General features: G+C 36.8%; 1 protein-coding gene across 2 annotated transcripts in view; it reads left to right on the top strand.

Moving 5' to 3' along the window:
- The first annotated feature begins 2,017 nt into the window (after positions 1-2,017).
- Positions 2,018-11,978, top strand: part of daam1a (dishevelled associated activator of morphogenesis 1a) — a 53,557-nt gene continuing 43,596 nt past the window's right edge. For both annotated transcript variants that reach the window (XM_084097347.1, XM_084097345.1), the window contains exon 1: positions 2,018-2,124. The gene's annotated coding sequence lies outside the window, so the exon portion shown is untranslated. The remainder of the gene's footprint in view (positions 2,125-11,978) is intronic.

Here is an 11,978-nt window from a genome sequence, read left to right as displayed (position 1 = left end):
CAGACAGCCCACCATGTACAATCATTCCCATAATCCCGTGTAAGTCTGTCTGTGGCCTGCTTTTGCCTTAATAAATCGTATGGATGTCTTCCTTGAGTGCTACGTTAAACATCACATGACTTACTGTATACAGAAGTATTTTGGGAAAGGCTGTTAATGGGACATCAATGTTCAATTGGTATTTCATATTAGTTCACAAAAAAAGGAAAATAAGTATTTTTCATCTTTTATGTGTTATGAACTTTACATATTGACTCATTGCACTGCCATGCTTCTGATAATTGCATCTGACTTTACATCTTACTGTAAAAATACTTTTAATAGCTGTCTAATAATAAGTCTTGTACAATAAAAAATAACTCAACTGTAATGAATAAATAAATAACTAATAAAATGCAGTTGGAGTGGGATATTTATCCAGCCCTGGCAAATTTGTCTAAAATTTCAGATTTGCTTTTCTAATTAGTGCCCATTTTATGTTAATTATCCCGTAAGCTAATTTGGTGTTTTTCTACTCAAATCAATCCTTAAAATTTGGCAAGAATTCCACCAATGAAGGGTTTTCATCTATTATAACAGAAATGATTGTAGTGATTCAGTGTTACAGAATGGAAAAGAAAGCTTTGTGACCACATTATTACTTTTTACACTTACATTTCTAAAAATAAGCACAGAAGGATTATGTTATTATTTCATTGATATTTGATTTAACATTTCAAATAGCAAAATAAGATATACTAATACTGTCTTTGAGAAGTGCTTTACATTTTTGTTAGTAAAATTAACAAATTATAGTTCATGTACAATAAAACATTTGTCTTAGTGTAATATTTAATTAATTATATTAACATGTATTAATAGGCCAGTAATAATTTACAGACTTGCAACCATCTATTTTTACCTGTTTATGAGCAATGCATGTCGTTAATTAATTTAAATTTTTAAGTGCGGTTTAAATGTCCACTGTTTTGGCACTTTTCCTATAGCACTCGTTTCTTAAAGGGATAGTTCACCTAAAAATGTCATAATTTACACATCCTTAAGTTGTTCCAAACCTTTATGAGTTTCTTTCTTCTGCTGAACACAAAAGAACACATTTTGAAGAATGTCGGTGACCAAACAGTTTCTGCTCCCCATTGACTTCCATAGTATTTCGTTCCCATACTACGGAAGTCAACTGTCTGGTTACTATGGAAGCTTGTTTCCGCCACTGAATAATAAATAAATAATAATAATTGCGACTTTTTATCTCACAATTGCGAGTTTACATCTCGCAATTCTGACTTTATTTCTCAGAATTGCGAGATATAAAGTCAGAATTGCGTGAAATAAAGTCGCAATTGCGTGTTATAAAGTCAGAATTGTGAGATATAAACTTTTTTTTTTACCTCAGAATAGTTTATATCTCACAATTCTGACTTTATAACACGCAATTGCGACTTTATATCATGCAATTCTGACTTTATATCTCCCAATTGCGACTTTATTTCTCAGAATTGCGACTTCATATCTCGCAATTGCGACTTTATTTATCAGAATTGTGACTTTATATCTCGCAATTGCAACTTTATTTCTCAGAATTGCGACTTTATTTCTCAGAATTGCGACTTTATTTCTCACAATTCTGACTTCATATCTCGCAATTCTGAGAAAAAAGTCACAATTCTGAGTTGATATCTCGCAATTCTGAGAAAAAAAGTCAGAATTGTGAGATAAAAAGTCGCAATTATTATTATTTATTTATTATTCGGTGGCGGAAACAAGCTTCCATAGGTTACCGATATTCTTCAAAAATATCTTATTTTGTGTTCAGCAGAAGAAAGAAACTCATACAGGTTTGTAACAACTTGAGGGTGAGTAAGTGATGACACGTTTTTTTCCCATCATTTTTGAGTGAACTTTCACTTTAAGACATAGCCTACTTAAGAAAATGAAGTATGCCTACTACATTTCCCGCATAAACATGCGCCCCTAACGGTTGCGCATGCGCACTAATTGTCAATCACAAAGCCAAAAGGGATGACGTCACCTGCCTGTCGGGTCGTTCTGTATTGTTGCACAGGGGAATGAGAGCGCAGCGCACGAGCTCAGAGCGTTCGCAGGGAGGATGGGACTGTTTACAAGGTAACGTTAAGTTCTCAATCTCAGACGTCAAACTGACAGCTACATGAGACGTTCAGAAAAAACAAATAGTGTAAATACAACCGACTTTGGACTTCTTTTTAAAGTGATTTGTCTTTAAAGGGTGGGACATAGAGATACATGCGAAATCGGCGGTTCAATGGACGAGTGATTCTCGTCAGATTTATAAATCAAATGAAACGCGTTTGTTTCCAGTTTCAATACATTTGTTTGCATTCAAACGCTACCTGTTTGTAATTATTTTACTTCTTTGATCTAGTTCACTTTAGAAACTGCACTTTATACAGTGTTTATCTCACTAACTCATGACAGTTTGATATATGTTGCCATTTAAAACTCCTTTACACGCAAGATTTACTTGAGAGTTTAATTCAGACAGTAGTTGTCACTGTTTTGCCAGCTGTTTTTTGCTACTTTTCTTGAAGGACAAAGGAAAGTTAATGATTAATCAAATGGAAATCTACTTTCACTGCAGTAGAGATGTTGGTATCAGAAAGTTTCTTTTGATGCGAGTTGTGTTTTGATAATGAAATGTTTTACGAAGTAAGTTACGATGAAATGTTTTACGATGAAATGTTTTACGAAGTACGAAGTAAAACCCCACAGATAAAATATTTACACTAAAAAAATGTTGCTGCCTTAAATTTTTAAGTACAGTCAACTTGGATGTTTAAGTCATTTCAACTTAGGCTATACTTTAAACTGATTTAAAAATTAGACGAATCTTGCATAACTTATAAAAAAGGTGTAAATTGCTTAACTTATTTTGATGAGTTAAAGCAATGTAAAAACGTTGTCATAACTTATTGATCATATAATATTTGAGAAAGATATTGTTAATTCACAACACAGCAGAATTGTTACTACACTAACTTATTAACTTACATTAACTTATGGTCTGGACAGAGTAGGCTATGCATTGGTTTTTACAGCACATTTGTTGTAGTTTTTCCTGTATAAGCTTTGATATGTTGTTGTGCCAGTAGCTTACTACATCCCTTCAATATGTCCTTCACAAACTGGCAAAGACTGCTTGTCAGGGGTCTTTCGCATTACATGCAGTAGCTTTACCAAAAAGATCTTGATAGGCTGCTGTGTGTGTGTGGTCTGTTTTCTTATTGTTTGGATGAATGAAATAATGCGCCTGGAACTATTATTTTCTCCTTTGTTGTTACTTTGACACAAAGTGGAATGATTATGTCTGCACGCGATCCACCTCATCATTTTGAATTATTGCAATAGCAAGCAGATATAGCGTTCTTCTGTGATCAAGCTCACAAGCACAGACTTGCAGTGACAATGTAAGCATTAAAGCAAAGAGTCTGATGCGACCGAAATTGCTGCTCGCTCATGGATGTAATGCAGGTTCGTTCACATCGAAAATCATTGCCACATTCCTTTACATCCGCGACTGCTCATCCAGGGCCGTCTGACCTTATTAATTTGTTGCACCGTGCAGTGTTCAGCGTCTCTCGTTTAGTCACATCTCTAGTACTTAACATGCTGGGCGATAAGCCAAATCCCTCCAGCAGGGCCCAGAATTCCTGCCTGCAGTCCCGGCACTTCGTCTTTTTTTTTTTTTTGGGAGAGGGTTGATGGTTTATGTGAAGGGTGTGTGTGCTTGTTCATGGTTGTGCACAGCAACAAGGGTTTGTTTTGGCCTAATTGGGGAGGTTGGTAGAGATGCTGACATTAGACGTGTGGGAGATGTCTTTAATTACAGAGGTGGGGTCACATTGAGACATCTTCACTATCTCAGGGCTAGAGAATGTCAAAATAATGCCAAGATACGACACCGGGACTTCTTTCAGAGTGCAACCGATACCAGACGAAAGACTCCACCCTCATGTGGGCTCTTCCTATGAGCTAATCTGGTTAAGTAGTTTTTTTTAGGTTTTAAGTGTTATGTGTAGTTTCTGTGTCTCTTGAATGCGTAATGTATGATGCAATATGTTGCAAATAGAAAGATGTGTAATATGTGTGCTTTTGTGGGATTTGGAGCTGGTTTACTTTTGCTGTGCAAGTGTGCATACTGAATTGAAAGTAAGAGAAGGACAAGTTGGTTTGGATATTCATGTCTCGTAATCACATTCTCGTGTTTCTTTGATAAGATAGGGAAATTGTAATCTAGTTTCAAGTTTAAAGACCTTCTGCTGTATCCATGGCCACAGAGATGTCTTTAAAGCACTGTGAGGGATGACATTCTTGACATTTGACATTCTTAGTTCACATCTACAGTAGATAACTTTAAAAGATAGAAAGATAAATCTGTCGAAAACATGCCGTCGGGTCATATTTCACCTCAAAATCAAAGGAAAAAGGTATTTTATTTAAAGAAAATATATCTTATTTTTAGGACCACTGTTTGCATTGTGACCTGCAAAACCTTGCAAAAAATATTTTTCTTAAAAATATAATATAATATATATGTATATTATAATTGAATATATCCATGATGTTCAATTTTCTAATTACAATTTTTACAATACAATGATTACAATATATTAATTAATTGATTAATTAAATTAATAAAGAAATTGGGCTTAATTTTCAATGTCACAATGGAAAAAAAGCAATGGTATCATTTTCTTTATACAACAAATAATGTATTATAGTTAGTTATAGTACAAAAGATAATGAAAATAATAATAGTAATAATAATACAAGAAAATAAAATAAAAATTATGCAATAGTTAAATAATGACAATGTAAAAAAATTATAATAAGGCAAAGAGTAGTTGGGATACCACAATCAAACGGTATAAAAAAAGTGTCACTTCCCTGTAATGAACAATAAACACATTTTGACATATGTAATGGTACCTAAGGATCAAACAAAACAAGATTAGCATAGAGAGGTGTGTGAAAAAGAACAAGTAACAGTAACAATGTAAATCCCATTACTCCACAGGACGTATTTATGCAAGAGAAATACGGTTTACTGGACATAAGACAATTTGCGAGAACCTCTAATTGAATATTTAATATTTTCCAAGTGTAGGTATAACATCAAATCCTAAAGCCAATGCAATGCTTTAGGCGGGTTTCTAGATTTCCAATCTAATAAAACCAAAAATTGAGCCAATAAGGATGTAGAGCCAATAATGTTTAGTTGTCTTTGAGTCAGACTCGATTCATCACCCAGGGAACCAAATATAGCAAACATAGCAAATTCAGTTTTTGTACTTAACACACTTTAGAAAGTGTATTGAATATGGTTGACCAGTAAACAGTAAGTGTGGCATCTTATACAGGTCTTTTCAAAAATAGGATTAAAAGAAGAAGCAGTCCGTTTTCTGCTTGGGTGCATACGGTGCAACCTTGAACTGTATTAAACTCAATAAGGAGTGAGAGGTACTACCATTCAGTTTCTCTTTTGATCTGTTTTTTTTTTTTTTTCAATGGTGTGATGCTTTGATGGTGCCAGCCTCTTCTTCATCAGGTTGTATTTGAATTGTACTGCACTGCACAAGCCTGCAGAAGGAGTCGTGTGAGTATGAGTATGAGTGCGAGTGTGTGTGTGTATGTGTGTGTGTGTTGATGTGCCTCAGGGTTTGTGTGCCTCAGATAAAGGAGGTGTTCTGGGAGGCCTATCCCAGCTCTGTCCAGTGTAGTGGAACAAAAGCCCAGTGTAGCTGTTTAAATTTGCCATTCTCTCCTGGATAAAGCTCGGACAATGCTCTGATCTCATGTTATTCATATTACGGTCTTGCTTGGCACCCCAGTGATCCAAAAAGCACTGTACCTCTAACCACCCAAATGTAGGAGGCTCTTAGCATGGGCAGGGGACACAAAAACCATTGAGCTAATCTGTCCTTCTACAGGTTCCTGTAGTATCCATCATTGCCACAGCCCATGGCATCCTGTTGCAACATACAACTGACACAAGAGCCCAAGTGGCATTCCTTAAGGGAGATCAACTAAAGGTTTGCTTCTTTGACTCCTCTTAAGGTGATGATACACAGGGCAACTTTTTGAGCAATGTTGCTGGGCAATCTTGCCGAGCGATTGTTTCTCGGGCACTTTCCCATTGAAAATGGGCAATACATTTCTATCTGGATAATTTAGATTGGTCGTGGGCCTTGTGTCTCATCTGGTTGCCCGTTGATGGCAACATTGCTCAAAAATTTGCCCTGTGTATCATCACCTTTAGTTTAACACCATTCTACTTTGACAGTGCAATTGTGTTTGACTGGTATTCATGAACGCTTCTTGCTGTATAAGTATTCCCAGATACAGTATCTAGATTTTACGCTTGACAGTGGGTGGAAACGTGCCAGTTTAGATAAACAAAATCCAAAGCCATTTCCAAATGAGGTAAAAATTGCAAGAGTTGATCTAATGTTTACGCGGGACAGGTGTGGAACATATGCTGTATGTGTTTTCAAGGCATGTAATATCTCATTATTTTATACAATCCAAGCCAAGCCATGAGAACATTCAAAGCATTTAGCCTTTGCAACCAATTAGTAGTCATTTAAAATTGATTTTTATCCTAAGCCAGGGGGTTTTCAAACTTGTTGATGCCACAAACCCTCAAATATGATGATCCCCTTCGGACGGACCCCCTAAAATATAGCCTACAGCTTTATATTTTATGTATAAAGGCCCATTGAGACCATTTATTTGATTTGATTTTTGATTATTTGATTTTTATTTTTAATCTTCTGTGGAAGCAGCTGAAAGTGAGAGATATTTTTCTTTTCTTTTTCTCTTCCTTTTCTTTTGTAAACCGTTTTGATAAGCCGAGTTTTTTTATTATTTTATTTTTAGTTTTTTCTCCAGCTTGAAACCCCCTATCCTCAGTGACACATGGTGTCACATGGCGTGACAGTGCTTCTACATGGATTGGGTTTTAAATGATGGATTCACCAGATGGAGAAGGTGGTGGCCAGCAGCCATTGTCCATTGAATCCACATCAGAGGCTCATATAATTTACAGAGGCGGCAGAAACGGCGTAGCCTTGAACTCTACTTGCACCAGGAAGACAGGCCGACAATTAATGCGCTTGGGGATTGAAACAAAGATGTTTTGGAGGTCATTGTATTCAAGAGCTGAGGGCACTAGCTAGCATTGCAGAACGGAATGCCTGCGACCTGCCAGCGTTAACTAAACATTTCAGTGGGCCATGAAATGTGTGCAAATGTGGGTTTAACTTAAGTGGAAATGCAAGTTCCCAACAAGACCGCTGAGGCTGAAAATGCAATCAAGTCTGAAGGTCTCTAATTGGCTCTGAATTGTTGCCGGCACATGCGGTAGGGTGTTTCCAAACAGTAGCCAGTGGCAATGTGATTCTCGGGGGGAATTTTATTGCCCTTTTTGTTACCAGGGTGAACCAGTATGCTTCTGGTTTGGCAACGACTAGAAGCCCTTCGGGCGCACATTAGTGCAATAATGGTGGGGAAAACTGACTACATTTATCCTGCGGCGTGGAAGAAAGGCCACAGAGCTCTCAGCTTCATCCCCTAGACTACGGGCAAAAGCAAGACTGTTTGTGCCACCAGTCTTGCCAGAACTATTTCTGAAAAAACGAACTATTTATTCACTTTCTGCTATATTTAATGAGGCCGATGATAGTTGCGGTCGGGTTAGGGAATGCAAGGTCATGTCTCGGACTTAATTATTTCCATGTTAGCTACCACTAGCTGTCAGACTTGATGGTTAATTGGTGCTTGTCGACACTGGCTGTCATATGCAGCTATATGTTTAAGTGCAGTTCAATCAGAGGTTGTTTCTTAAGGGCGAGTCTCTGAGTCGTCACACCTTGAATTCATCCGCCTGTGTATGACACACCTTTAATGGGGAAAAACATTCTTTCATGGACCCAAAACATTGACCGTTTTTTTCCGTTAAACATTAGACATAGACTTTTAATGTAAAGAAGGGCGGGATTTATTCGAACAGAAAGCTAAGATTGTTTTGAACTGTTGTGGATTAGATTTGGTTCCTATCAAATAAAGAGGAAAGGAGGACACTGTTCCCCGATTTGGACTGACTGCTGTGTTTTCAAGATCTTTCTGGCACATTTTACTATTACAATTTTGCTTTGTTTGGACAGTGACTTGAAGAAACAGGATTTCCCCTCTTTTATGGCCACAAAAGAGGCTTTTTTGCTGTGTAACGAGTGGGTGTGTTGCTGTGTTGATACGACTCTTGTGTAAATGAAATGAGTGATTTCTGCTGGCCTTTTGTAACCCCATACTTTTTCTATGCATCCAGTTCTGATTTATTAGAGCCAGGTTTTTGTCCATTCCATCGTAAGAGGATTTTGGCCAAAGGGAAAGTCTCAGTTTCTTCACTTTGTTATGGTATTTTGAAAAGAGCAGATTGTTCTGGGATAATCCGGGTGAAGGTCAGTGCTGGGTGGTGGAATAGCCCTCCGCAGATAGTGTGTGGTCATGCTATAAACACTTCCCCATAGGCCCATGGGTCTACATGATGCACATCCTGTCATCAGTTACACCCACTTCCCACACCCGTCTCTTTACCTGACAGTCTAAGGGTGTGAGAAATCCCTCAGAGAGGATTCGGCTGTATGTTCTGAATATATCTGTTTACTCGAGACACACCTTACAACCTGAAGAATCAGATCACGTTATTTCTCCCGTACTTGCGTTTGTATCTGATTAAATGATTTGCGTTTTTTGCTGTACTGATTGAAGAAACAAAGTGAAAATTTTGAAATCGTTTCACAGACGGGTGTTCAGATATTTTGAGGCGTAATTAAAAGCTGGTGCTGTAATGGACTAGGCTGTAAGCGATGGAAGTTCCCTGCTGTTTGCCTTTGATAAAAAAGACTTGGTTGACATCTTTCTTCCAATATAACTGCTCATCAGTGATTTTAATTTAGTCATAAGTAACTGAAAGTGCAAAAGTAATGTATTTTCTGTGGAATTAGCATCATTAAACAAGAATGTATTTCTACACTTTATGGGAGCAGTCAATGTTTTATTTTATTAAAATTGTATTTTATTATTTGGCCATGCATAAAGATTTGATGCAGATATGGCAATAAAAATATAGTGAAATTACAGCACTCGCAAGGCGAGCATGCAAACATCTTTAGAAAACCTAGCAATTTAAAAATCTCATGTAAGTGTTTTTGTTTTTTTGTATTTTTGCATTGCAAAAATCAACTAATTTTACATCTGTAATGAGATTTTTTTTGTTAAACTGGATTGATTAAATTGTGGAAAGTAGCCTAAGCGTTCAATACCAGAATGGAGCCAGACCTGGATGAGAATTTGCTGTCGATATTTGTTGCTGACATTGTCTAACACTGACTAGTTGGTTAACATTGACCAGCTGAAAAGGAAAGTTGTTTCAGAGACTGAACAAGTTACAACGTATTTATGTTGACTTAAAGAGTTGTCTGACACTCAGGGTACATTTACACGATAACGATATACTTAAAACGGAGAAGTGTTTCCTTTGAGTTTTCCGCGTACAGACGACATCATTGTCAAAACGATCCCCTTTCACACGGATCTGCAAAAACAACTGAAAACCTTGCATTCTGGTGCCAGGCCATTAGATGGCGATGAAACACTATAGACTGAACACGTAATATGCATGTGCGTGACGTCATTGTCTTCAGAGATTTGCGTTTTTGTTGTTTACACGGAGACAGGCACCCAAAACGCTGTTGTCGTGTAAATGAACGGCCAAAACGCATAAAAAGTTTTACGTTTTTAGTTGAAAACGGTGTCGTGTAAACAGCCCCTCAGACAGAAGACATCTGATCATATTATACCATTATATAACACTGATTCATCATTCAGTTTGCATCAGACCATATCACTCAAGCGACTGATTAATCACTTATTCACGTCACTCCATTGATCTTCAACAACCAATCAGATAATGATTTTTGTACATGTAAAAATCATTTATTTAAATTTTTTTAATCAAAATGTTACACACAACAATGATGTCATTGTAATATTGCTTTCTGTATTGCAATGGGTCTCTCTTACATTTATTTGTATACTAAATGTCATTTACACTGCGAAGGCACAAAACAATAATGTGTTGATTCACAACTGATTCACAAATTTCAACCAAAGCTAAAATCTGAACTTACCCAAAAAACTTTAACAGCTTTTTTTTTTTTGCTGCCTTGCAAGCAAGCTGTTTCCATCAGGAAATGTAATTGTGGTTGGGAGAAATATTCCAATATATAACCAAGATATGGAAGTTAGATATTCTATTCTATTCTAAAAAGTTCATCATGTTAACAAAATTGGCATATCTCGGACCTCAGATGGTAGCTGTTGTTGTGCTGATGCAGTGAAGTGAATGTATTTGTTCACTCCACTGATGCAAAGGAGCAAAGTTCATGATCAATAATTGCTGTTAACAGACATACATCCCCATTAGCAGTACCCACACTTCCTGACGATGACCCTAACCTGACCTCTGTGACCCGTGCTCAGCACAGGAGAGGAAAGAGCCAGATGCACTCTGGTTCGTGTCCTTTAAACAGAGGAAATTTGATCTGCGCTTGGAAACCAAGACTTTCATTATTGCTTCCAAGTGGTATTCTGGGAAAATAGTGGCATTTCATATCTGAAGCAGATTGCTCAAGTAAGGCAACCAGACACTGTGTACGTGTTTTTGTGTCTGTGTACAAGAGCACAGCTGATTGGTTGATGGAGATCAATGGAGTGACGTGAATTAGTGATTAATCAGTCGCTTGAGTGATATGGTCTGATGCAAACTGAATGATCAATCAGTGTTTATAATGCGATCAGATGTCTGCTGTCTGAGTGTCAGACAACTCTTTAAGTCAACATAAATATGTTGTAACTTGTTCGGTCTTTGAAACAACTTTCCTTTTCAGCTGGTCAATGTTAACCAACTGGTCAGTGTTAGACAATGTCAACAACCAATATCGACAGCAAATTCTCATCCAGGTCTGGCTCCATTGGTATTAAAGTAAAAACGTTTTAAGATTTATTCATAGACTATGTAACTATGCAAACAGTATTTCCAGAAGTATGTATTCCATCAGATAGGATTTGCATGAAGTGCCTGAAAGCTGGGTAGTGCTTTGCTACAGAACCAAAAAAATGGAAATGATCTCTAACATTGCAGTAAAGATGTTCTGTGACAGCTGTTCGGCTTTTTAATCATCCTCTCCAGCTGTGTTTCTAAGCTAAAATTTTGTAAACTGGAGTTAATAGACAGAAGGCATTCACAATTCTGTGCATAATCTGCTTTAACTTGTTTACTATCTTCACTGAACCCACTTTAACAAAAGCAGGCTTTATTTGTAGGCATGAAGGGAACGCTAGTAACGAAAACATCTTTATTTGTGAGGATGAGTATATTGTTGGCAGTGTAAACCAGTTTAATATGTTTATAAAGGGTTTAAACCGTTCTTGATTTTTTTGTTTTCCAAAGAAAACGTGCGGTGCTTGTTCACGCTAAAACTTGCCGACACAATGTTAGTGTGTTGCTGTGTGGTTTCTAAGGTGGTTGTCTATTAGCCCGAGTCTTAAAGAGCCCCCTAGTCTTTAAGATATTCATGTTAATGGTATTGTTTTGCTCATTTTATGGCCGCTAATTGAAAATCCTAAGTCTTGCTTAGAAAATAATAGCACAACTCCCCAGTAAACCTCATGATTTGAGGTATTATTCATGTCCGTCACATTAACAGTTCAGTAATCGTGACAGTTGCCTTAGCTACAGTGTAATTTTAGTATTATATATATAGTACTTTTTATTTATATTTTGAATTAGCTTTTATTTTTTTATATTTTAATTTATGTGCTTTTGTCATTTTTTTAAATTATCTGTCATTTATTTTTATTTTAGTTTTAGTAAATTTAGT

The sequence above is a fragment of the Abramis brama genome (genome assembly GCF_963993115.1).
Source record: "Abramis brama genome assembly, chromosome: 21".
NCBI lineage: Eukaryota > Metazoa > Chordata > Actinopteri > Cypriniformes > Leuciscidae > Abramis > Abramis brama.
Note: the sequence above shows the minus strand (reverse complement) of the source record. Positions and strands in the feature narration are given on the sequence as shown.